Source organism: Canis lupus, chromosome 33 (assembly GCF_003254725.2).
Source record: "Canis lupus dingo isolate Sandy chromosome 33, ASM325472v2, whole genome shotgun sequence".
NCBI classification, from domain to species: Eukaryota; Metazoa; Chordata; class Mammalia; order Carnivora; family Canidae; genus Canis; species Canis lupus.
In genome coordinates this window covers 12,378,108-12,401,574 of record NC_064275.1, presented here as the reverse complement: position 1 = coordinate 12,401,574, position 23,467 = coordinate 12,378,108, and the positions used below count along the sequence as shown (strand labels likewise).

General features: G+C 37.5%; 1 long non-coding RNA gene and 1 other non-coding gene across 11 annotated transcripts in view; one reads left to right on the top strand and one right to left on the bottom strand.

Moving 5' to 3' along the window:
* Positions 1-864: 864 nt before the first annotated feature.
* TRNAF-GAA (transfer RNA phenylalanine (anticodon GAA)) lies at positions 865-937 on the bottom strand. The gene has a single exon. It is a non-coding gene; the product is annotated as a tRNA-Phe (tRNA).
* Positions 938-22,343: 21,406 nt separating this feature from the next.
* LOC112678999 (uncharacterized) overlaps positions 22,344-23,467 on the top strand; it is a 313,548-nt gene continuing 312,424 nt past the window's right edge. For 8 of the 10 annotated variants that reach the window (XR_007407999.1, XR_007407997.1, XR_007407998.1 and 5 more), the window contains exon 1: positions 22,953-23,110. This is a non-coding gene — a long non-coding RNA (uncharacterized LOC112678999). Of the gene's footprint in view, positions 22,512-22,885; positions 23,111-23,467 lie in introns of those variants that run through there. The other 2 variants (XR_004811662.2, XR_003148062.3) reach the window with 2 other exon arrangements.

The following is a 23,467-nucleotide window of genomic DNA, read 5'->3' as shown; positions in this document are numbered from 1 at the left end:
AGTTTATAGAGTATTGTCCCCAAAATAGCAGCAGCAGCAGCAGCAGCAGCATCCAAGGCATGTTCAAGAAACCTCATGTACAGAGAGCAATAAAAAGGGTAGGAGAGTGAAGGACAATAAAAACGTGGTGGAGGCCATATGGCTCCTCTAACTGGCATTCTGCTTCATGAGTACATGACATACACTGCAGGATCTTGCAGAGTACTGGGGAGGGTTTGGTAGGGAGCTGGAATATCTGTGAGTAAAGGTGGGAGATAATGCAGGAAATAAAGCTTACTGTCAATGTGACAATAGCTGTGTTCAAGGGCTGGTAAAGCTGTGACATTTGGATTACATGCTAAAACACTTGGAATTATTAGGTGCTTGAATTTTACCTGCCATGACCAGTGTATATGCTCACACACATAGATCCCGTATTCATTCCTTGAGTTTTCTCTGCTTTATTGATATTGGAGATATAAATAGACATGTTAGAGTGAACTTCAGGATTTAGCAGGATTTATAACTATGAAGGCTCATTGTTCTGAAACCCTACGTGTTAGGAAAAATTCATTGTTGAGAATGCTGGAAGCAAAATCCAGAGACCAGGGCTAGCATTTAGCCATTGTACGATAGGATAGCCATATCAGTGTTCAAATATAAAAGTGATTATGCACTGGTTTTATTATATAGCAACTTCCCTCAAGTTTTCTTCTGCACCTCTGTTGCTTTTAAGACACTTCTGCCTCTTGCCACAGTCCAGCAATGAAAGGGTTAATTTTCAGCACAGGCAGGGGTCTCCAGCTTCAAGATACTATTATTCTAAACCAGCTGACGTTCAGATTAGTTGGTGCTGTTGCCAGTCATTTTCTCTAAAATCTGAATTGCCAAAACCCAGGGTTGAACCAGGGACCTTTAGATCTTCAGTCTAACACTCTCCCAACTGAGCTATTTCAGCTCTGCTTCCTTGGTGGGAAAAATTAGAGAGGGAGACAAACTAGAGACTCTTAACTCTGGGAAACAAAGGGTTGCGGAAGGGGAGGAAGGTGGGGGATGGGGTAACTGGGTGAAGGTCTCTGGGGATGGAGTAACTGGGTGAAGGTCTCTGAGGCATGTGATGGAATGAGCCCTGGGGGTTATATTATGTTGGCAAATCAAACTTAATCTTTTTTTAAAAAAAATGTAAAAATAATAATAATAAAATAAATTGTACCTACCCCCAAAAATTATCTGAATTGCCAAGCACCTTCCCCAGGAATCCCAAGATGATCAGTTCATGCTCTACCAGCACTGTTTTATGCCTGTGTCTACTCATCCACCTAAATTGTTACTAATTTGCTGTTTATATAACTTTTACATCCTCTCGTGATCACAAACAATAATGGAATGTTTCAGACATATTTCTTTTTTAAAATTTTTTTTTAGATTTATTTATTCATGAGAGAGAGAGGCAGAGACAGAAGCAGTGTCCACACAGGGAGCCAGACGTGGGACTTGAACCAGGGTCTCCAGTATCACACCTTGGGCTGAAGGCAGCACTAAACCACTGAGCCATCCATGCTGCCCCATATTTCTTTATTTAAGGAAACCACAAAGTCAGATGAATATAGTAAAACAAAGGAATTAAAATTTGATTTTGTGGTGATGCCAGCCCACAGTGAGAAGTCAGGAGACTATTCCAAGTGTGACAGACCCATCTCATCTAAAGAAAGCTGCCACTGGTAGCTGTAAGTGAGATAGTGGTGATTAAAGCTTTATGGATAGATAGGCAATATGATCAGCTGGGACAAAAACTATGATCAATAGACTTTACCATTTCCAGTCTCATAGTCTGAAGTCCTTGCCTTACAGTTAAAAATGGGGGGTTCCCAGGAAGAGAAATTCATGGTGTAATTGGCTGAGGATGCTCATATTCTCTGTGAGAAATCATGTGTCCATGGTCTAGGCCTTCCTTCAGGAAGTGAATGTTCACTTGCTTTGCTACAAAACCAATCTATATCCATGTTGTTTTACCATCAAGATGGCATATACCAATGTCTTGTCAAATACACACACTTACCCACATGTTTGTGTGCATGTGCACTCACACAATTATAGTTAGTAGGGTACATGGTTTTGTTTAGTTAGGTCATGGTTAAGCTGTTTATGGAGATTTTTGTGGCAGCCAAATGATGAATAGGTTTGGAAAAAGTTGTGGCCTTAATTCAAGACATATTGGATCAATAATTCTGAAGACAAAACTAGCTGTTAATAAGTCTAAAGCCTTGAGAGAACCAGAGAATTTTTCAGTTTTAGGCCATTGGTAATAAGAAGACATTGTTTTGCAGTGTTGTGATGGTTTAGATTTTTGACAGCTTCTGTAGTATGAGTCTCCACTCTGTTACCAGCTGATAGACACCTCAGGCTCAATATGAAGCCATGGATTTGAATAAGTTCTTCACTTCTTTTCTTTAGACCACCTTTTCTCCTGTTTAAGATATATGTCAGAACCTAGAGAGAAGACTCTTGTCTCTCTACCCAATTACCCGTAAAAAACCATTAAAAAATGTTTTAAAAAAGTTTTAAGTTTGTAAATTCCAAAGGTGAACATCTCAGAGGTCAAACTTCTCTGTCACAATCATGTCACAGGACAATAACACAGGAGCCAGCAATTTAAATCTATGTTGCTTAAATTTGTTTATGAAGGAAAATTATGGCCACTACTGTGATTGCTAAAAATCCAACCTCAGCATTTGAGAGCAAACTCATTTTGAGTAAGATATTTAAAGAAGGAGGAAGTGCCATATGTCATCAGCTGGCATAATTTAACTTGCAAATCACATGTTGGCAAGAGGTAGCTGGCAGCAGATGGCCGAATTCTACTGTGTTTCAGACCCCAGACCTATCCTTTTCCATTTTGTGATAGAAATCTAATTAAATGCCTTTTTATCACCATCAGATTAATTATAAACAAGTCTTTTTATCTGGTAGGAAACTGACCTGTGTTTAACAGGCTTTGCCCCTAGTGCTCTATTTTTCAAGATTATTAAGAAGTTTTTTTTTTTTTCCAAGCTTATATATATAAACTAAATACACCTAACCTTTGTATCTTAAATCCCCTGAGCTACTACTTAGGCCGAATATGAGTCATTTATTTACTATGTAAAACATAAACTGCTAATAAAATACTTAAGACTGCTTGCTAATTTAATTTCAATACTTTTTGTTAATTCAATGAAGTTTATTGAAAGACAACTTTCTTTGAAATAACCTCCCACTTTTTGAAAGTTTGTGTTATGCCAGTTTGCTTTTATAAAAAACCTACATTTGTACCTGTTCTTACTGATTGAAAGAAATCTCACAATTATTTTTATTTTTACAAAGAAAAAAAAAGGTAAAAAATGAAAATAGCATTTAGCATCTGTTTTGCAATAAGCCAAGCCATTACAGAGGCATCATGCACCCCACGCAGTGGAAGTGGCACCATGAAGCTTCTTTCCCAGGAACTGTACTCAGCATCTCAGCATCAACTCACCATGTCTTTGAACTGTCTGTAAGCATTTGTGCTTTATTTATTTTGTGCATCCATTAGCAAGATGTGCCCTAAGGTATCAAGAAAGCCTAAAAGAAGTTATTTTTGGGGCCTGAGAATGCTATAACCATATAAATTAATGGTTACTACTTCCTTGTTTTATGCCATTTTGGCTTATAAAAGATTTCAGAAACACTCTACTTCTGTATAATGGGGGAAACCTCTGTTATGTTTGTAGGTGAGTTTGGGGAGCATTTATTGCTTGGTGTTGTCTCAATGTAGATTATGGGTTTTTTGTAATATATTGATTTTGAAAAACTCTTGGTTATTATGTATTCAAATATTTGTTTTTCTCTCTCTCTCTTCTCTGATTCCAATTACACTCATTTTAGACCATTCAATATTGCTCCCCAGCTCTTGGATGAACTGTTATTTTGTTTCATGCTTGTCATTTGGAAGATTTTTCTTGATCTATCTCTAAGTTTACCGTTTCTTTTCTTTAGTGTGCTGATTGTTCTGAGTTCACAAAGTGGTTCTTCTCCTCTGTAATCATGCTCTTCATTTCTTTAATTTCCATTTAGTTATTTCTCATAGTTTACATCTCACTTGAAATTCCCTCTCTTCATGTATATTGTCCATATTTTCCTTCAGAATCTTTGTCATGTTATCCAAAGTTATTTTAAATTTCCTTTCTGATAGTTCCAACATGTGGATCATATTTGAATCTGGTTCTGTTTATTGTTTTGTCTCTTGACAGTGTATTATTACCTGCGTGTGTGTGTGTGTGTGTGTGTGTGTGTGTGTGTATGTGTTGTAATCGCTTATTTGTATATGCTGCATTTTGGTTGTAAGCTGGATATATTATATAGAACAGTAGAGAAAAGTATAAATAGTATTTTGCCTGAAAATAGGCATGACTTTTCTCTTCCTATTGTAAAAGTTTGTGTTAGTCTAGCTTAGAATTGAGCTGAGTTTATTTTTGCTATTTTAGTTTCTATGGTTACTCTCAGGGCACCACAGCTTAAAATTTCTCTTGTCTTAACTTGTACTTAAAGTAAGAAACACTTTTTTCAGAGGATTGTTCTCAATGTCTGCTCACTCCTCACTTTCAGGTCTTTCCTTTGTGCCTAAGAAAAGATCTGTCTTCACTTTGCCCTTCTCTCAGCATTATATAGCTGATAAATGCTATCGGTCACTACCTAGCCTGATGGAGAAAAGTAGAAGATGGGGAACAGGGGAGTCATTCTCTGTTATTCTGGTTCGGTCTCCATCTGAGGCAGGTACTATACCTATAATCTTGGGAATGGAGCCTTTTTTTTTTTTTTTTTTTAATGGTCATACTCCTTCCTCAAAGGTAGGAGATCTCTAAGTGATCCAGGCTCAGAGTATTTTCCTGTCCCTCCCTGAGGACAGAGGGTGTTTTCTTATTTCCTTCACTTACTTGCAATGAACATTCACATCTGGCCTGAGAGTAACAGTGTTTGTTGCTCTTTCCACAGCACCTAAACTTTTGCTCCATAAAGAAGATAGGGGAGAAGGTCCTATGTGAAGCTTTATGCATTTTCCACTACAGTTGTTGTTCCCCCTCTCCCATGCCTATGTCAAGATGGAAGCTTTCTTCTTTGCTCCTAATCTCTTTTATAGGTGCATGGTGAGGTCTGTGGAGAAGATGACATACAGATGTGCAATTTCTCCTTGTGACTACAGCTCCTAGGGATTCTATATACTCATGTGAGTCCAAAGTAGGCCTTCAATAATTTGTCAGAAATTTTAGTTGAACTCTTTTGAACAGTTTGTACAGGATCCAACATTTACCCTAGGAAAACAAATGCTCATATTCTATTTCTTCTTTCAGGAGAATGTATTTCTTTAGATTTTGGATTGCTTGATTGCCTTACAACCTCGGTTCTCTGAAAAGTCCAAGGGCAGCTGTAAATTTACAGTTTTCTTTTTCTTTTATTGTAAGGGTAGGAATGATGCTTTTTCCAGCTTTCTACATTCGAAATAAAAATTAGAAGATCACTCTCTCTTGTTTTAACAACTAGAATATATAGTTTGTATACTGGAGAAAGAAATTGTCATTCATTCCTACTTCCCTTTTATAGCATTAGCTTGAAATTTATACTTTACTACAAGAAATAATCTAATAATGACAACATTATTTATGGGAAATAATACTTTTTGGAATGTTGAGCACATACCTGTGGATTTATTCTGCCAAAATACTTTGGTCCATTGGCATATAGGGCTTCTATTATGTCATACATAAACAGATGGCATGAAAGTACCAGTTCTCTCATCATAAACTCATGGAGTGACGAGCAAGTTAATGAAACACATGTCCTTTTCTCTGATATTAATTGCACCACCATATGATAAAAGACTTTAAAATTAAACTTTATAAGATTCTATTTTCCCTGGCAATAAAAGACTTCCCTGCTTTCTAAAAGTAGAGCAGTCCTATGAAACCTTTGTAAGCTGAAATGGTGTAAAGGGAAGAATCAATTACCATTAATTTATATGGAAAAAATGTTTAGCATTCCCAGAACCCAAAAATCACCTCTCAGGCTTTTCTGATGCCTTAGGACACATTTTGTTAATGGATGCACAAAATAGAGATAAAACACAGATGCTTACAGACACAATTCAAAGCCATGGCGGCTTAATGCTGAGATTCTGAGTGTATTTAATTGTTTATAATAAATGTTTATAATTAACCTAACACTGAGGAAGGAGTGTGGTGGTGCCAGCTTTCTCTGCTCAGGGTACATTTTACTTCCTTAAGGGCTTGCTGCAAAACAAAGACTGATTGCTATTTTAGCTTTTTACCTTTCTTTGTTTTCCTTCTTTCTTACTTTTCCTTCCTTCCTTCCTTCCTTCCTTCCTTCCTTCCTTCCTTCCTCTTCTTCTTCTCCTCTCCTCCTCCTCCTCCTCCTCCTTCTCCTCCTCCTCCTTCTTATGTAAAAGCAAAAATCCCCTTGGGATTCTTCCAGTTAATGAAAACAGATGTAAATATAGGTCTTTTGTAATAGTGGTGTAACACAAACTTTTGAAAAGCAGGGGATACCTGTTTTTAAACCACTATACCCCAAAGACAAAGAGAAAATCTTGAAGGCTCCCAGATAAAAGGCACACATGACATACAAAGGAATAAAAATAAAGACTGGAACAGACTTGTCACTATGAACTGTGAAGTGTACAGACAAGGCAGTAACATTTTATTTTAATTTTTTAAAGATTTTATTTATTTACTCATGAGAGACACAGAGAGAGAGAGAGAGGCAGAGACACAGGCAGAGGGAGAAGCAGGCTCCATGCAGGGAGCCTGATGTGGGACTTGATCCCGGTCTCCAGGATCAGGCCAGGGGCTGAAGGCAGCGCTAAACTGCTGAGCCCCCCAGGCTGCCCAAGCAGTAACATTTTAAAATGCTATAAGGAAAAAAAAAAAAAAAAAAAATATATATATATATATATATATATATATATATATATACACAAAGAAAATATTTTTAAAAAAATTAAAGGAGAGAAAAAGGCTTTTACAAAAAATGAGAACAGAGAGAATTCATTATTAGCTGACCTATTAAATGTACTAAAGGGATTTCTCTAGAAATAAGGACTAAGATACCAGATAAAAAGTAGGATCTCGGGGGGGAGGAGCAAGATGGCGGAAGAGTAGGGTCTCCAAATCACCTGTCTCCACCAAATTACCTAGAAAACCTTCAAATTATCCTGAAAATCTATCAATTCGGCCTGAGATTTATAGAGAGACCAGCTGGAATGCTACAGTGAGAAGAGTTCGCGCATCTATCAAGGTCTTCTAAGCACATCTCCAAAGAAACGAGAGCTTTAAATGATACACTGGACCAGATGGATTTCACAGATATCTACAGAACTTTACATCCAAACTCAACTGAATACACATTCTTCTCAAGCGCACATGGAACTTTCTCAGGAATAGACCACATATTGGGTCACAAATCGGGTCTGAACCGATACCAAAAGATTGCGATTGTCCCCTGCATATTCTCAGACCATAATGCCTTGAAATTAGAACTAAATCACAACAAGAAGTTTGGAAGGACCTCAAACACATGGAGGTTAAGGACCATCCTGCTAAAAGATAAAAGGGTCAACCAGGAAATTAAAAAAGAATTAAAAAGATTCATGGAAACTAATGAGAATGAAGATACAACCGTTCAAAATCTTTGGGATGCAGCAAAAGCAGTCCTAAGGGGGAAATACATCGCAATACAAGCATCCATTCAAAAACTGGAAAGAACTCAAATACAAAAGCTAACCTTACACATAAAGGAGCTAGAGAAAAAACAGCAAATAGATCCTACACCCAAGAGAAGAAGGGAGTTAATAAAGATTCGAGCAGAACTCAACAAAATCGAGACCAGAAGAACTGTGGAACAGATCAACAGAACCAGGAGTTGGTTCTTTGAAAGAATTAATAAGATAGATAAACCATTAGCCAGCCTTATTAAAAAGAAGAGAGAGAAGACTCAAATTAATAAAATCATGAATGAGAAAGGAGAGATCACTACCAACACCAAGGAAATACAAACGATTTTAAAAACATATTATGAACAGCTATACGCCAATAAATTAGGCAATCTAGAAGAAATGGACGCATTCCTGGAAAGCCACAAACTACCAAAACTGGAACAGGAAGAAATAGAAAACCTGAACAGTCCAATAACCAGGGAGGAAATTGAAGCAGTCATCAAAAACCTCCCAAGACACAAGAGTCCAGGGCCAGATGGCTTCCCAGGGGAATTTTATCAAACGTTTAAAGAAGAAACCATACCTAGTCTCCTAAAGCTGTTTGGAAAGATAGAAAGAGATGGAGTACTTCCAAATTCGTTCTATGAGGCCAGCATGACCTTAATTCCAAAACCAGACAAAGACCCCACCAAAAAGGAGAATTACAGACCAATATCCCTGATGAACATGGATGCAAAAATTCTCAACAAGATACTGGCCAATAGGATCCAACAGTACATTAAGAAAATTATTCACCATGACCAAGTAGGATTTATCCCTGGGACACAAGGCTGGTTCAACACCCGTAAAACAATCAATGTGATTCATCATATCAGCAAGAGAAAAAACAAGAACCATATGATCCTCTCATTGGATGTAGAGAAAGCATTTGACAAAATACAGCATCCATTCCTGATCAAAACTCTTCAGAGTGTAGGGATAGAGGGAACATTCCTCGACATCTTAAAAGCCATCTATGAAAAGCCCACAGCAAATATCATTCTCAGTCGGGAAGCACTGGGAGCCTTTCCCCTAAGATCAGGAACAAGACAGGGATGTCCACTCTCACCACTGCTGTTCAACATAGTACTGGAAGTCCTAGCCTCAGCAATCAGACAACAAAAAGACATTAAAGGCATTCAAATTGGCAAAGAAGAAGTCAAACTCTCCCTCTTTGCCGATGACATGATACTCTACATAGAAAACCCAATAGTCTCCACCCCAAGATTGCTAGAACTCATACAGCAATTCGGTAGCGTGGCAGGATACAAAATCAATGCCCAGAAGTCAGTGGCATTTCTATACACTAAGACTGAAGAAAGAGAAATTAAGGAGTCAATCCCATTTACAATTGCACCCAAAAGCATAAGATACCTAGGAATAAACCTAACCAAAGAGGTAAAGGATCTATACCCTCAAAACTATAGAACACTTCTGAAAGAAATTGAGGAAGACACAAAGAGATGGAAAAATATTCTATGCTCATGGATTGGCAGAATTAATATTGTGAAAAATGTCAATGTTACCCAGGGCAATATACACGTTTAATGCAATCCCTATCAAAATACCATGGAGTTTCTTCAGAGAGTTAGAACAAATTATTTTAAGATTTGTGTGGAATCAGAAAAGACCCCGAATAGCCAGGGGAATTTTAAAAAAGAAAACCATATCTGGGGGCATCACAATGCCAGATTTCAGGTTGTACTACAAAGCCGTGGTCATCAAGACAGTGTGGTACTGGCACAAAAACAGACACATAGATCAGTGGAACAGAATAGAGAATCCAGAAGTGGACCCTGAACTTTATGGGCAACTAATATTCGATAAAGGAGGAAAGACTATCCATTGGAAGAAAGACAGTCTCTTCAATAAATGGTGCTGGGAAAATTGGACATCCACATGCAGAAGAATGAAACTAGACCACTCTCTTTCACCATACACAAAGATAAACTCAAAATGGATGAAAGATCTAAATGTGAGACAAGAGTCCATCAAAACCCTAGAGAAGAACACAGGCAACACCCTTTTTGAACTCGGCCATAGTAACTTCTTGCAAGATACATCCACGAAGGCAAAAGAAACAAAAGCAAAAATGAACTATTGGGACTTCATCAAGATAAGAAGCTTTTGCACAGCAAAGGATACAGTCAACAAAACTCAAAGACAACCTACAGAATGGGAGAAGATATTTGCAAATGACATATCAGATAAAGGGCTAGTTTCCAAGATCTATAAAGAACTTATTAAACTCAACACCAAAGAAACAAACAATCCAATCATGAAATGGGCAAAAGACATGAACAGAAATCTCACAGAGGAAGACATAGACATGGCCAACATGCATATGAGAAAATGCTCTGCATCACTTGCCATCAGGGAAATACAAATCAAAACCACAATGAGATACCACCTCACACCAGTGAGAATGGGGAAAATTAACAAGGCAGGAAACAACAAATGTTGGAGAGGATGCGGAGAAAAGGAACCCTCTTACACTGTTGGTGGGAATGTGAACTGGTGCAGCCACTCTGGAAAACTGTGTGGAGGTTCCTCAAACAGTTAAAAATAGACCTGCCCTATGACCCAGCAATTGCACTGTTGGGGATTTACCCCAAAGATACAGATGCAATGAAACGCCGGGACACCTGCACCCCGATGTTTATAGCAGCAATGGCCACGATAGCCAAACTGTGGAAGGAGCCTCGGTGTCCAACGAAAGATGAATGGATAAAGAAGATGTGGTTTATGTATACAATGGAATATTACTCAGCTATTAGAAATGACAAATACCCACCATTTGCTTTAACGTGGATGGAACTGGAGGGTATTATGCTGAGTGAAGTAAGTCAGTCGGAGAAGGACAAACATTATATGTTCTCATTCATTTGGGGAATATAAATAATAGTGAAAGGGAATATAAGGGAAGGGAGAAGAAATGTGTGGGAAATATCCGAAAGGGAGACAGAACGTAAAGACTGCTAACTCTGGGAAACGAACTAGGGGTGGTAGAAGGGGAGGAGGGCGGGGGGTGGGAGTGAATGGGTGACGGGCACTGGGGGTTATTCTGTATGTTAGTAAATTGAACACCAATAAAAAATAAATTTAAAAAAAAAAGAAAAAAAAATAAAATCTAAAAAAAAAAAAGTAGGATCTCTAAAAAAAAAAAAAAAGAAAGAATGCTAGAAATGGCCCTCATAAAGGAAAACATATAATTTACTTTTCTTATTTTTAATTTATCCAACAGATACCTATCAAAATGAAACACTATCAAAGCATCACATGTTTATGATATAAGTAAAATACATGGCAACAATAGGATAAAGGATAAGGAAGAAATTGGAATTACATTGTTATAAGGTCCACATAATACATGATTAAAGTCATATATCATAAATTCTAGGACAATCATTAGGACGTTTAAAACATGTATAAAGGGACAACTGGGTGGCTCAGTGGTTGAACGTCTGTCTCCGGCTCAGGTTCTGATCCCAGGGTTCTGGGATCGAGTCCTGAATCAGGCTACTTTCAGGGAACCTGCTTCTCCCTCTGGCTATGTCTCTGGCTCTCTCTTTGTATCTCTCATGAATAAAATAAATAAAATATTTTTTTAAATGTATACAAAATAACCCCAAATGGAGATAAGAGGGATTTTAAACTAACCAATAAAATAATTACATTAGATTTAAACTGTGAATGGGCAGCCTGGGTAGCTCAGCAGTTTAGCACCACCTTCAGCCCAGGGTGTGATCCTGGAGACCCGGGATCGAGTCCCACGTCAGGCTCCCTGCATGGAGCCTGCTTTTCCCTCTGCCTGTGTCTCTGTCTCTCTCTCTCTCTTTCTCTCTCTCTCTGTGTTTCTCATGAATGAATAAATAAAATCTTAAATAAAAAAGATTTAAACTTTTTTAACATAAAATAAGATTTTCAGATTAGATTATAAAAAGTAACACCCAACTATATCCTGTCAACAAGACCCACTTTAAATATAAATAAATAAGTTAAGGTAAAAATACAAAAAAGATATTACATGAAAACAGTAATAAAAAAAAAAAGCCAGAGTGGTATATTAATGTCAGACAAAGTAGACTTCTGAACAAAGGATATTACCAGGGATAATGATAATGATAAAGGGTACAATTCAATAAATAAACAATAGTTTTAAATACGTATAAAGCTAACAACATAATTTAAAATATATGAAATAAAACCAATAGAACTGGGATGCCTGGGTGGGTCAGTGATTGAGCAGCTGCCTTTGGCTCAGGGCATGATCCTGGGGTCCTGGGAGTGAGTCCCACATCGGGTTCCCTGCATGGAGCCTGCTTCTCCCTCTGCCTGTGTGTCTGCCTCTCAATCTCTCTCTCTCTCTGTCTCTCATGAATATATAAATAAAATCTTTAAAAAAAAACTGATAGAACTGATAGGAGAAATACATTCACAAGTACAGTTAGAAACTTCAACTTTCAGGAATAGATTAAGCAAACAGAAAGGCATTAAGGAAAGAGAAGCTCTTAATAACACTATCAACCAAATGGATCTATTAGATACATATAAAACACTCTTCATTACAGAAATAGAGTATTTTCCTCAAGTGTGTAGGGGACCTTCACCAATAAAGATCTTATTGTAGACAGATCGGTATAAAAGAATAGGAATTATTTAAGGTATCTTCTCAAATCAAATGGGATTTGAACTAGAAACCGATAACAGGAGGATAATTAGAAAATCTCTAAATATGAACACTTTTATTAGCATTGAAATGAAAGAAATGAACACTTAAAATAGCCCATGCTTTAAAGAGAATGTCACAAGAGGAATTCAAACATATTTTGAATTGAATGAAAATTAAAATTCAACATATCAAAATTTGTGGAGTACAGCTAAAACACTATTATAGCTTTTAATGCTTTTATTTTTTAAAAAAGCAGATTTTTTTGAATTAATGATTTAAGATCCCACCTTAGGAGACTAGAAATAAAAAGAGAAAATTAAACCCAAAGCAAGTGTAATGGAGGAAATAATAGCAATTGGAGCAGAAATCAATGCAGTTAAAATAGAAACATAGGAGAAACTCAACATAAATAAAAGCCAGTTCTTTGAAAATGTCAATAAAGTTGATGAACTTTTCATCAGTTTAATCACATAAAAAGAGAGAAGACACAATTGTAAATATTGAAATGAAATTGAGTATATCACCTATTCACTAAGGATAAGCAGAAACTACAAAAAGAATTCAATACTGGAGAGGAGTTAAGATAGTGGAGTAGTCGGGAGACCCTGGGCTTGCCTCATCCTTTCAACACAGCTAGATTAACAACAAATCATTTTGAACACCTAGGAAATTGATTTGAGGATTAAGAGAATAATCTTCAGAATTCTAGGGAAAGAAAGTGGCAGATATGGGGTGCAGGGATGTGAATTGGAGGAGAGAAAATCTGTGGTGCTGTGGAGGAGAGGGAGCCCTTTCTGCAGAAAGGAGAGAGAGAGAGAGAAAGGTAGGGGGAGGAAGAGTGCATATTGGGCTGGCACAAGACATACACTTCCCTAAAACTATCGACTAGGGAGTCGAGAGGAACTATGGCAAGTTTTTGCAAGCAGCAGAGCCCAAATTCTGAGGTTTTGGAAGTCGGAACCATTCTCTGTAGTCAAGCCAGGCAGATGTGGCAGTCCTCCTGGGGAGAAGGAAGGCAGAGGCCTGGGAGTGGACAGTGTGGTGGTGTTGGGATCCCGGGGAGAGAATGCTCCCCTTCCTAGAGTGTATTTGAAAGAGGCCTAATGCCCCTCCAAAAGACCTGGTGGGCACCATTGAGTGGCCATTCATCAGCAGGGGACAGGAGCATGTTCAGAGGGCAGATAACCTGGTTGCTATTTTCACTGTGCTTCGTCATAAACTCCAAGCACCTGCAGGGCCCTGGACTGCTTTTCTTTTTGTTTTTTTTTTTAAAGATTTTATTTATTTATTCATGAGAGACACACACATAGAGAGGGAGAGAGAGAGGCAGAGACACAGGCAGAAGGAGAAACAGGTTCCATGGAGGGAACCTGATGTGGGAGTTGATCTCAGGTCTCCAGGATCACACCCTAAGTAAGCAAGGTGGCGCTAAACTGCTGAGCCCCCCGGGCTGCCTCCTGGACTGGTTTTCTGGGACAAAATAGCACCAGACACAGTGTGAGGAGGCTCTCCTCCAGAGAAGGGACGTGGGTCCATGCCTTGCTGGGTCTTTTTTAAGATTTGGAGTTTTAAATCCTAGCTGTGCTCCAAAGATAAAACAGCTTTGGTGACAGGCATGCCGATGGCCTGGGCACAGACAGGGTGAGGGCAGGAATCTGATAGAAGCTGGGGACATGAGAGGGGAAGTTGTTCCCTTGTCTGTGAGGGCTTCCTGAGCAGTGGCATGCTGGAGATCACTTCCATCTGGACAAGAGAGTGGGGTGGTGTTTCCCCTGACCACTGGCACAGTTTGACTTCAGTGAGTGACACAGTGCCCTCAGTGGAGGCTGGAGCTGCTTACACCAAAACCTGCCCCCTTGCTTACTGCAGGTACATCTTTACTAGGGCAAGTCTGACTGTGAGCCAGTGCAGTGGGCTTCTCCCAAGAAGACCAGCACAACACCCCACCCCCTCTCCCCCACATACACCAAGTCTACTGATCATAGAGTACTCCAAATATTGAGGTCAGTTCTGGTGAAAATGGGACCAGGCTTTATTTTTTCTTTCTTTCTTTCTTTCTTTCTTTCTTTCTTTCTTTCTTTCTTTCTTTCTTTCTTTCTTTCTTTCTTTTTACCTTTGGAATAGGCTTATAGCTTTTTGTTTCATTTCCTTCTCTGTCTCTGTCTCTGGAATCAGGCCTTTTTTCTCCCAGGCTTATTTTAGCAAACAAATCAAAGCACAGCTAGTTAGAGGTCCAAACAGACCCTACTGCAAGCAAAAAGGAACTCTGTAGAGGACTGACATGTGGGAAAGAGCAGTCAAAACACAACAGCAGAGTGTACCCAGCATATACCAGAAACACTTCCTGATGCACCAAGGCCCTGGATAGTTTATGATCCCTTCTTAATATAGCATTACTCTCAGTCAGAAACATAGCAAGCTTTTATAACACACAAAGACAGAAACCTAGACAAAATGACAAGATGGAGGAATTCTCTCAGAAGAAAGATCAAGAAGAAATCACAGCCAGAGATTTACTTGAAACAGATAAAAGCAATATATCTGAACAAGAATTTAGAACAACAGTCATGAGAATACTAGCTAGGCTTGAAAGAAACATAGAAGACACCAGAGAAACCCTTGTTGCAGATATAAAAGACCTAAAAACTAGTCAGGCCAAGAAAAAAAAAAAAAAAGCTACAACTGAAATGCAAAACTGACTGGATGTAATCACAACAAGGATGGAAGAAACAAAGGAATGAATAGGTGATATAGAAGATAAAATTATAGAAACTGATGAAGCTGAAAAGAAGAGGGAAAGAAAACTATTAGATCACAAGTGTAGACTTAGGTAACTCAAAAACTCCATAAAGCATGGTCATATCCATATCATAGGAGTCCCAGAAGGAGAAGAGGAGAGAAAAAGGGGCAGAAGGCTTATCTGAACAAATTATAGAGAACTTCTCTAATGTGGGGAAGGAAACAGGCATTCAAGTCCAAGAAGCACAAAGAACTCCCCGCAAAATCAACAAAAACAAGTCAACTCCAAGGTGTATTATGGTGAAACTTGCAAAATACAAAGTAACCTGAAAGGGTGGACACATAAGGTTAGCAGCAGACCTGTCCCCAGAAAATTGGCAGGCCAGAAGACAGAGGCATGATATATTTAACGTGCTAAATGGGAAAAATATGCAGCCAAGAATACTTAATCTGGCAAGGCTCATTGAGAATAGAAGGAGAGATAAATATTTTCTAAGACAAATAAAAACTAAAGGAATTCATGAACATTAAACCAGCTCTGTAAGAATATTGAAGGGAACCCTTTGAGTGGGAAAGAGAGACCGATAGCAACAAAGACTAGAAAGAAACAGAAACAATCTGCAGAAACAGCAGCTTTTCAAGTAATATAATGGCACTAAATTCATACCTCTCAATAATTACTCTTAATGTAAATGGACTAAATCAAAAGACGTGGGTATCAGAATGAATAAAACAAAACAAAAACCAAGACCCATCGATATCCCAAGAGACTCATTTTAGACCCAAAGACACCTCCAGATTGAAATTGAGGGGTATGGATAACCATCTATCATACTAATGGGCATCAAAAGAAAGCCAGAGTAGCCATATTTAAGTCAGACAGACTAGATTTTAAACCAAAGACTGTAATAAGAGATGAAGAAAGGCACTCTATTATAATAAAGGAGTCTATACAACAAGAAGATCTAACAATTGTAAATATTTATGCCCCTAACTTGGAAACAGCCAATTAGATAAGTCAATTAATAACAAACTTAAAGAGACTCATTGATAATAATACAATAATAGGAGGGAACTTTAGCACCCTACTCACAATGATATGTCCAGATCATCTAAGCAGAAGATCAACAAGGAAACAGTGGCTTTGAATGACACACTGGACCAAATGGACTTAACAGATATATTCAGAGCATTTCATCCTAAAGCATCAGAATATACATTCCTTTTGATGGCATATGGAACTTCTCCAGAATATATCACATACTGGGTCACAAATCAGCCCTCAAACAGTACAAAAAGACTGAGATCATACCATATGTATTTTCAGACCACAATGCTATGAAACTTGAAGTCAGCCACAAGAAAAATTTCGGAATGACCATAATAAAAATACATAGAAATAAAAAAATACATGGAGGCAAATGAAAACAGGACAGTACCAAACCTTCAGAATGTAGTAAAGGCAGTCATAAGAGGGAAGGCTATCACAATACAGGTTTTCCTCAGGAAGCAAGAAAAGTCTTAAATACACAACCTAAGCTAGCATCTAAAGGAGCTAAAAAAGGAACAGAAAATAAAGCCTAAACCCAGCAAAAGAAGGGTAATAATGAAGATTAGAGCAGAAATAAATGGTATAGAAATATAAAAAGAGTAGAACAAGTCAACAAAACTAGGAGCTGGTTCTTTGAAAGAATTAACAAAATTGATAAACCCCTGTCCAGACTTACCTAAAAGAAAAGAGACAAGACCCAAATAGATAAAATCACAAATGAAAGAGGAAAGATCACAACCAACACTGCAGAAACACAATTATAAGAGAATAATATGAGGAATTATATGCCAACAGATTGGGCAACCTGGAAGAAATGAATAAATTCCTAGAAACACATAAACTACCCAAACTGAAACAGGAAGAAATAGTAAATTTGAACTGACCCATAACCAGCAAAGAAATTAAATCAGTAATCAAAAATCTCCTGACAACCAAGGGTCCAGGGCTGGATGGCTTCCCTGAGGAATTCTACCAAACATTTAAAGAAGAGTTAATACATATTCTTCTGAAACTTTTCCAAAGAATATAAATGGAAGGAAAACTTACAAGCTCATTCTATGAGTCCAGCATTATCTTTATTCCAAAACCAGATAAAGACCCTACTAAAAAAGAAAATTCCAGACCAATATCCCTGATGAACATGGTTGCAAAAATTCACAATAAGATGCTAGCAAATTGATTCTAACATTACATTAAAAGAGTCATTCACCACAATCAAGTGGGAATTTATTCTTGGGTTGCCAGGTAATTCAATAATTCTCAAATCAATCAATGTGATATACCACATTAATAAAAGAAAGGATAAAACCATATGATCCTCTCAGTAGATGCAGATAAAGCATTTTACAAAATAAAGCATCCTTTCTTGATAAAAATCCTCAAGAAAGTAAGTATAGAAGGAACATACCTCAACATCATAAAGGCCATAAATAAAAGACCCAGATAATACCATCCTCAATGGGGAAAAACTGAGAGCTTTCCCCCTAAGGTCAGGAACAAGAATGTCCACTCTCACCACTGTCATTCAACATAGTACTAGAAATACTAACTTCAGCAATCAGACAACAAAAAGAAATAAACGGCATCTAAATTGGCAAAGAAAAAGTCAAACTTTCACAGTTTGCAGATGATATGATACTCTGTGTAGAAAATCTGAAAGACACCACCAAAAGTTGTTAGAACTGATACATGAATTCAGCAAAGTCATAGGATGTAAAATTAACATACAGAAATCTGTTGCATTTCTATACACCAATAATAAAGAAACAGAAAGAGAATCAAATAATTGATCCATTTACAATTGAACCCAAAACTAAAACATACCTAGGAATAAACCTAACCAAAGAGGTAAAAGATCTCTACTCTAAAAACTACAGAACACTTATGAAAGAAATTGAAGACTCAAAGAAATGGAAAAACATTCTATGCTCATAGATTGAAAGAACATTATTAAAATGTCTATACTATGCAAAGCAACCTACACATTTAATGAAACTCCTATTAAAATAATACCAGCATTTTTCACAAAGCTAGAACAAACAATTTTAAAATTTATATGGAACTAGAAAAGATCCCAAATAGCCAAAGTAATGTTGAAAAAGAGAAAACAAAGCTGGAGGCAGCACAATTCTGGAATTCAAGCTGTATTACAAAGCTGTAATGATCAAGACAGTGTGGTACTGGCACAGAAACAGACACACATAGATCAGTGGAACAGAAAGGAGAACCCAGAAATGGACCCACAACTATGTGGTCAACTAATCTTCAACAAAGCAGGAAAGAATATCCAATGGAAAAAAGTCTCTTCAACAAAGTGTTGGGAAAACTGGATAGCCACATGCAGAAGAATGCAACTGGACCACTTTCTTACACCAGACATAAAAACAAAATCAAAATGATTGAAAGACCTAAATGTGAGACAGCAAACCATCAAAATCTTGGAGAACACAGGCAGCAACTTCTTTGACCTCAGCTGCAGCAACTTCTTACTAGACATGTCTCCAGAGGCCAGGGAAAAGCAAAAATGAACTCTTGGGACTTCATCAAGATAAAAAGCTTCTGCACAGCAAAGGAAACAGTCAACAAAACTAAAAGAAAGCCTACAGAATGGGAGAAGATATTTGCTAATGACCCATCAGATAAAGGGCTAGTATCCTCTATAAAGAACTTATCAAACTCAAACACCCACAGAACAAATAATCTAGTCAAGAAATAGGCAGAAGACATTTCTCCAAAGAAGACATACAAATGGCCAACAGACACATGAAAAGATGCTCAACATCACTTTCATCAGGGAAATGCAAATCAAAACCACAATGAGATACCACCTCACACCTGTCAGAATGGCTAAAATTAACACCTCAGGAAACAATAGATGTTGGTGAGGATGAGGAGAAAGGAGAACCCTCTTACACTGTTGGCGGGAATGCCAACTGGTACAGTCACTCTGGAGAATAGTATGGAAGTTCCTCCAAAAGTTAAAAATAGAACTACCCTACAATCCAGCAATTGCTCTACTAGGCATTTATCCAAAGGATACAAAAATACTGATTTAAAGGGGCATGTGCATCCTCCATCCCAATATTATAACAAATTTATCAACAATAGCCAAACTATGGAGAGAGCCCAAATGTTCATCAATTGATGAAGGGATAAAGAAGACGTGAGACACATGCAATGGATAAAATATATACTTTATATATATATATATATATATATATATATATATATATATAAAAAATAGAATATTACTTGCCATCAAAAGAATGAAATCTTGTCATTTGCAATGATGTGGATGGAGCTAGAATGTATTATACTAAGCACAGTCAGTCAGAGAAAGACAAATACCATATGATCTCATGCAAGTGTGGAATTTAAGAAACAAAACAGATGAAGATATGGAAAGGGAAAATAAAAAGAGGAGAGAGGGAAACAGATCATGAGACTTAACTATAGAAAAAAAAGCATGGTTACTAGGTGGGAGGTGAGTGGGAGGATGGGCTAAATGGGTGATGGGTATTAAAGAGGGTGCTTGTGATGAGCACCAGGTGTTACATGTAAGAGACGAATCACTAAACTCTACTCCTGAAATCAATACTGTATGTTAACTAACTTGAATTTAAATAAAAACTTGAAAGAAGAAAAAAAGAATTCAATGCTCCTAAATTCAACAACTTACCTAAAATTTACAAAAAAAACCCCTTACATTCCTTAAATGATACAACTGCCAGAGGTCACTCAAGAAAAATAAATAGTCTGAATGAATCTATAGGTCTCTATAGCTTTCTCTCCTTATATAGCATACCATATATGTATTTAAACAACCTGCCCTTTGCTCCGGAGAAAAATACTTTTCTTTTCTTTTTTCCATAGCTATTTATTATGAAAATATTCTTGATAAATAGTGGAATAAGGACTAAATTTCTCTGCTTACAAAATGTGCAGAATGCAAGAGGCCCATGGAGAATTGTTTCCTAATAGGATCGAGATGACTCAAGGATGGTTGAAGGTTTTTAGACTCTGGTTCTCCTTACATCTTTGGTGTAGCTCTCCAGAGGTTCCAACAGAAAAACTGAGGGCCTGGGAATTTTCTGTGTCCCTTCTTTGCTGGATGGTCTTTTTTTTTTTTTTTTTTTGCTGGATGGTCTTAAACAACAGTTTCTGTTTCTTCATCAGTGGAGACTGTGGAAAAATGCATTTTACCTTTCTGCTGTTTTCTATCTAGCTCTTAATTCCTTGCCTTATGTATTTTCATCAAATATTTCAAAGTAAAAACCTGCAGCATCTGGCAGACTTTTCTGGGCTTCCCTTCCCTTAAGTCCTTAAGCCCTAGATACACTAACAGCCCCAGTTGTGTGTGTGTGTGTGTGTGTGTGTGTGTTTAATAAGTATCTTTGCGTCCTAAGTACCTAGCACGTGGTCAGGCACATCAGTGTATCTTAGGAAATGTTGGTTGGATGCTTTAGTGAGCTTAGAATTTTATCTTAGGAGTATTTATTTATTTATTTATTTATTTATATTTTTCTTTATTTTTATTTTTTTGGATGTACATTTTTAAAAGACAGTAACAAAATGAAACTAATTTTGGAATTTTGGTGAACCAATCAATTATGTATAGAAGCTATGGGAGAAAAAGAGGCTTTCTAAGAACCACTGGACTCCTTTATTTTGTTTATTCCTGAACTTGCATATTTAAATCTTTTTTCATAACTACTATCCTTGGAATTGGCCTTAACTTTTAGGGAGGGGGTATGGTGTGTCCTGTAGCTGGTATGATTTTAAGAGAACCAGCAAAATTTTCCCCTAACCTTCATTTGTTCTCAGAACGCCACATATAGTGATCTCTTGCCTTGTTTTAGCTTTGCAGTCATGCTGTAGACTAATCTTAAATAAAAATGCTTACATGTAGGGATGTGCACCAATATACTAACCCAGATAATGACTCCTCGTGATAAAAGAAATCTGGTTGGGTGAGATGGTGCATGCCTGGAGAGGGGTATGAGCAGCATAAAAGACAGAACAGGTAAAGCAAGGATAACAAAAGGAGAACCAAAGACCCATTGTGAGTTATTGACAACTTTGGTTAAAGTTTAACCTTCTCTTGAGATTCTATTTTTATATTGTATTTTCTTAATCTACCAAAATAAAAAACAAAAGCAAATGAAAAGCTAATGTAAATAGCGGTCTAAGTATCTCAAGTGTTTATTTAGTGGAATATTATGTTATGGTTCACATGTTGAAAAAGTTGGGGTTTTGAAAAGCATGTGCAAGCCATTTAGTATAAGAATAAATTTACAGAGAAATGAAATATTTCTGTTCCGATTTAACTACTCAAGTAACATATGAGTATAGGTTACTTGTATCTTACTTTTGCACTTATTGCACTTAAAAGTATCTTACTTTTGCACTTATTGCACTTAAAAGTATCTTACTTTTGCACTTATTACTACCAATCTGAATTTTAATAGCTTAATATAAATAATCTAATTATCTATACATTCTGATTTGCTTTTCCATGGGTTGATAGCAATTTAAGTATCTTGGGCTATGAGTACTGTCATTTGGCAGTGATGTGCTCTATCCTTGAAAAAAAAAATGCTTTTGCATACTGGCTGCTAGGCTATAGATACATGTCAAAGGATGCTGATGCTGGGGTTATTTAAGTTGGCTGCAACCATTAATATCTGCAAGCCTTTCTCTACATGTGCTTACAACATAGAACTGTGATTAAATAATCATTAGTTTATGTGAGAAAAAAATCTGTATTTTTTAAGAAGGTAAATCTCATTGTAAGTGTTCTTAACACACACACAAAAGGAAACTTTTCTACAAAGTTGTAGTGAGGGTTAAATTAGATAATGTACACAAAGCGCAATGCTGGTAGACAACACACATTTAATAAATATTAGTTTATGTTAATATTATGGTTACGCAATATTCCCACCCCCCATATTTCCATAAAGAAGAGAATTAAAACGTCACTCCTAGAGGAAAACTTATGGTGAGTTAAGGGAGAGCCTCTGTCCTCTGTGTTTGCTCCTACTCACAGGTGAAAGGCTGGCGAATTTTGTATTAGGAATATCCAATTCTTTATGTGTCCAGCCTACCTCCTTCTTACTTTTCAGAGCCAGTTTGCCCACAGGGCATCAAATCATGGATTCTCTCCATCATGCCTGCCTCTTGCTTGCTCTTGTCCAACTATGCCAATATCTAATTTAGAATGAAGTCTAGACGAACTCATTTAACTGCAGATCGTGAACCACATTCTGCAATCAGCTTTATCAGTAGTAAGTGTGATAATGTTATCTCCATCTGTCTAACTTTCCTTTCTCTATTTGCTTTGAAGTTGAATGTGAAAAGGGTTATTTATTTGCCCTCTAACTTCCCCAAGTTTTTGTTTTTTCAGATTATTTTGCTGTGTCCTTCGGTACTGTTAACTGTAGTCATTGCTGTAGAATTTCCTTTACGTTTTCGAGTCTCCAGTGTTGCTTCTCCAAGTGCTAGCTGCTGGCTTGCCAGGCAATCGCCATGGCCCCTGTTGGATTGCTTCCACTAAGACCTTTGGCCCTGGTCCCATCACAGCTGCAGGCTGATGTGGGAGATGGTCCTGCCTTAGACACTTGGTCAGCCTTTGTCACTGTCCCTTCCTTTGTTGCCATCACAGAGACCCAGGTGCCCACTGTGACCAGCATCAGGAAGGCACATGTTGTGCTGCTTAAGAAGCAGTATCCTGTAGTCCCAGGCACCGTGCACAAGTCCCAGAGCTCTCTTCTGCAAAAGAAGTAAGACACTTCCCAAATATTCAGGATATATGCTGTGTCTAATCTACCTACGCTGCAAGAATGATTACTTTTCCATTCCCATATAGATTTCTCCCTCATCAAAGGTACAGATTTCCTCCTTCGAAGCACTTTCATTACTGAGTGTGAACTCTTAATCCCTCCTTTTTTAGGGATCCTCTTCTCTATGGTGAGAAAGCCCCTCCTCTACATGGTTTAGCTGACAGCTGCTGAAATGAATACCCGGGTCAGAGATTGTGCAGCCAGAAGCAAAAGCATATTGTCAGTCATGCAGGAATTTCTTGGCCCGTGTTTTGTGCAAACAGCTGCTGCATTTTCAGTTTTGAACTTGGCAGACCTCACTTTAAATATGCTTTGCCAAAAATTATGGCTCATTTACTTATTTTCCCTTCTCCCAATTGGAAAAGAAGAAAGGGTCAAAGAGAGAGCTAAAATAGGGTCAA